Source organism: Gavialis gangeticus, unplaced genomic scaffold (genome assembly GCF_001723915.1).
Source record: "Gavialis gangeticus isolate Ggan-Ray unplaced genomic scaffold, GavGan_comp1, whole genome shotgun sequence".
Lineage (NCBI taxonomy): Eukaryota > Metazoa > Chordata > Crocodylia > Gavialidae > Gavialis > Gavialis gangeticus.
Window position 1 is genome coordinate 156,456,622 of NW_017729024.1, and position 3,903 is coordinate 156,460,524.

Below are 3,903 nucleotides of genomic sequence, written 5' to 3' on the forward strand. Positions count from 1 at the left end.
CCCCCCCCCCCCCCCCCCCCACCATGTGATCAGCAGCCTGGCGGTCTGCCAGGGTTATCGGGGCTTTTCTGTCATATGACAGGGTATAAGGCAGAGTTTATCCCTGTTTTGGGGTCAGTGGCTGATTCACCTCAAAAGCTGGAGTTTATCATAAGGATCATCTAAGCTGGGAATGCCTACATATTTAGAAGAAACATTGGTGTATTAACAAGTAAAAGGAATAAAGAAAAGTGGGAAAGTTTATTGGGAAAACAAACACACCAGTGTTCTTTATTCTCAGTTACCTTTTCTACTTCTTGTAACACTAAATCCTACTGTACATTTCAATGTTTGTCATAATTTTGAAATGCTATCACATGGACAATGTGTACAGCCTATAAATTACATTTTTTCTCCAAGAAGTATGATTTTTCCTATAGTGAATGATTGTTATGGATTTGTTTTTAATCCCATTGCTCAACTGTGGTGCCAGAACATACTAAAAGTATTAAAATACTAAATTATAGACTATAATTGATTGTGATTGTTCCATCCAGAAAGTAGGACTTTGTTTATCCTTACTGAATTAATTTGATTAATTTTGGGCCACTTTTTTAAAGTTTAAGGTTGTTCTGAATCCTAATCCTGTCCTCCAAAGGGTCCACCTAATTTGGTGTCATCTGCGTATTTGCTAATTGTGCACTCAGTCCCATCCTCTAAATCATTAATATTCATGTTCCAAGCCCAGTGAACCAGATCTAGGAACCTTCTCAGTGGAAGATCTCAATCGAGCTGGAGACTGGAGTCTTGAGAGCAGCTGCAGAGGGACTCCCTAGGGCAGTCTCGCAAATGATTTGCCGAGTTTGCAGCATTTAAGTAACTGCTGTGGTATAGACATATCCGTAATGGAAAACGGGATTATTGCATTTGATCCTGTACAGCATTATGTTCTCAATTCTAGTTACAGAAGTGACCTTTTAGAGCAGTCACCACCTTGTAGAACTGGGCTCACTATTGATTTTTAGAATCCAATTTCCTTCTGTTGACATTTTACAATTATATTGGAATTTGTTCTCGGGTTTGTGCGCCCTTTCAAATAGCTGGGGAGCTGAAGTAGCAGTTGTACTTGAACTTGTTGGTATGTACCACAGATGAGTTTTTGTGGTTGTTGTTTTAATTTTTTTGGTAAGAATGGAATTTGCAAACTGTTGAGATGCAACTACTGTATTTACCTGAATACAGGATGAGTTCAAATTTAAGACAGCTCCCCCCCAGTTAAATAATTCTAGTCATGGAAAATGAGGCATTTCTTATAATGTTCTGTGTATAAAATCTAATTATTAGGGGGTTGTTGTATATTCACCCCCCACCCCACTGCTTTGGCAGCTAGACTCCCACTCCTTGCCCCCTGTCCCAGGAGCTTGGGCTGGAGCTTGGGTAGAAGGCAAGCAGCATGGTGGGGCAGCAGGCTGCACATTCGACCCCATGCTTTCTCCCCTTCCCCTCAGACCACATCCTGTGGATCTCCCCCATTTTGTCCCCCTCCCTGTATGGGTCCCCTCCACCATGAGGTCTCTCCTGTGCTCCCCCAACTGCACACACCCTTCCCCCACAGCACAAGTGGCTGTGGCCCTGGGCAGACAGCACCTCAGGTCCAGCTTTGCCCTGAGCATGGAGATGGGATTGCAGCAGCCACTTGCCTCAGTCAGTACTTCAATGCAAGATGAGGTTCCCCCCTCCAAATCAACATGTTGGGGGGCTTATCTTGGGTTTGAGTAAATATGGTAGTAAGTGTGACAAAGGTGCATTTTGTTAGTGCAGATTTAATTTATACAGTTGTACTGAAAGACTCCACAGTACCCCTTAGCAGAACATAGTTGAATGTATATAGTTGAACATATTGATTATTAGTATTAAATTGGTTTCTATATGTAAACTGCTAAATGAATTTTTGATGTGTTTGAAAACGGTCTTGTCTGGTATGTCATCTGACATTTCCTTCAGTTAGCATGAAAGAGTCACTGTACATATTTTCTTAAACAGGCTTTTCAAAGTCCCCCATGTGACTGCCCTGAATTTTCTATATGGAGTTGGTATATGCAGGGAGAATAGATTGTTCTTCCAAGTATTTCAATCAAATTATTGCCATGTTTAAATAAATATTTGACATTTTGGAAAAAACACTAGTTTTGTTTGCATAGTAACGTGATTAACGTTGAAAGCCAAGGAATGAGGAGCACAGGATACTTTCAAAGTGTTCAGTCCATGAGAGAACTACAGAGGCAGTTGATTGCTCTCAAGATTAAGTTTACTGTTTTGCTTCAAGTGCAGTGTGTGGTCAGAATAGTAGCAAATATCGGTGTTTAAATGGTATAAAAGTGTAAAAGCCAGTTTATAGATGACTGTATGGGATAAGAGTTCTAAGCTGTAATCTTTACTTGTGCTAGTAAACTGAATGGCTTAAAATGGGCCGATCATTTAAGTACATTGAATCAGAATTTGCTCTACAAACAAGAAGGTAGGATTAAAAATTCATATTTTATACCTGCTATATTTTGTTCATACTTGTACATTTAAGTATGAGTAATGTCTTACTAGCACAGGAAATAATTTTTGTTTAAATGAAATACTTTGCAGACTTAAGGCTTGATTGATAAGGATAATTAGTGACATTCAAGCCCCATTGAGTTCAGTGGGAGTTCTGGCATTAACTGTGGACAAAATTTTATCCTCTTTATTTCTGATATAGCATTGCTATTTTTTTGCTATTGAAAATATTTACTGGTATCTTCTATCCTTCCTCTTTATTAGGAAAAGTATTTTCTGCTTCTTGAAAATGCTATATATGGGAACATGCAGACAAGTGGGAACTTCTGTTTCTCTGGGGGCAAGTAGCAGTGGTACACCTTGTGCTGCTGCTACTTGTCCCTGGGTAATGCCTGTGTTGCACACATTCTGGCACGCAACAGGTTACCCTGGGTGGGGAGCCTGTGGCCAGCAACTGTGCCAGAAGCCTTACCTGAGGTCCTTAGATTCGTAGATCTCTAGGGTCGGAAGGGACCTGGTACATGGGGTCCGACCCCCTGCTCCAGGCAGGAAAGAGTGCTGGGGTTAAGTAACCCCAGCCAGGTGCTGGTCTAATCTCTTCTTTAACATGTCCAAGGTAGGGGAAAGCACCACCTCCCCTGGAAGCCTATTCCATATTTTGGCAACCCTTACTGTAAAGAATTTCTTCCTTATATTCAATCTAAATCTATTCTTCTTCAGTTTGTGGCCATTATTTCTGGTAATACCCCATGATGAGTTTGTAGGAAACCCACAAGAGTGCCTCTCAACCTTCTCTTGTGGAGGCTGAAGAGGTTCAGGTCCCTCAGTCTGTTTTCATAGGGTCTTAACCTGCAGGCCCTCAACCATACAAGTAGCCCTCTTCTGAACCCTTTCAGGGTTATCCACATCCCTCTTGAAGTGCAGAGCCCAAAACTGGACACAGTTCTCCATCTGTGGCCTCATGAGTGCTGCATAGAGGGGAATTATCACTTCCTTAGACCTGCTTGTGATGGACCTGCTGATGCAAGAAAGAGTGCAGTTAGCCTTGTTTATTACCTCATGGTTTCATAGTTTCATAGTTGGTAGTGTCAGAAGGGACCTGAGCAGATAATCAAGTCCGACCCCCTGCCATGGTAGGAAAGAGTCAAATGACCCCAGCAAGGTGTTCATCCAGCCTCTTCTTAAAGACCCCCAGGGTAGGAGCCAGCACCACTTCTCTTGGAAGTTGGTTCCAGATCCTAGCTGCCCTGACTGTGAAGTAGCGCCTCCTGATGTCTAGCCTAATCTGCCCTCTGCCAGCTTGTGACCATTATTCCTGGTCACTCCTGGCAGTGCTTGGGGGAGCAGGGACTCCCCCAGTGCCTGCTGGTCCCCTCT

General features: G+C 42.5%; 1 protein-coding gene across 1 annotated transcript in view; it reads left to right on the forward strand.

Moving 5' to 3' along the window:
* RICTOR (RPTOR independent companion of MTOR complex 2) overlaps positions 1–3,903 on the forward strand; it is a 208,302-nt gene that overhangs the window by 15,415 nt on the left and 188,984 nt on the right. The gene's annotated exons all lie outside the window — the stretch shown is intronic.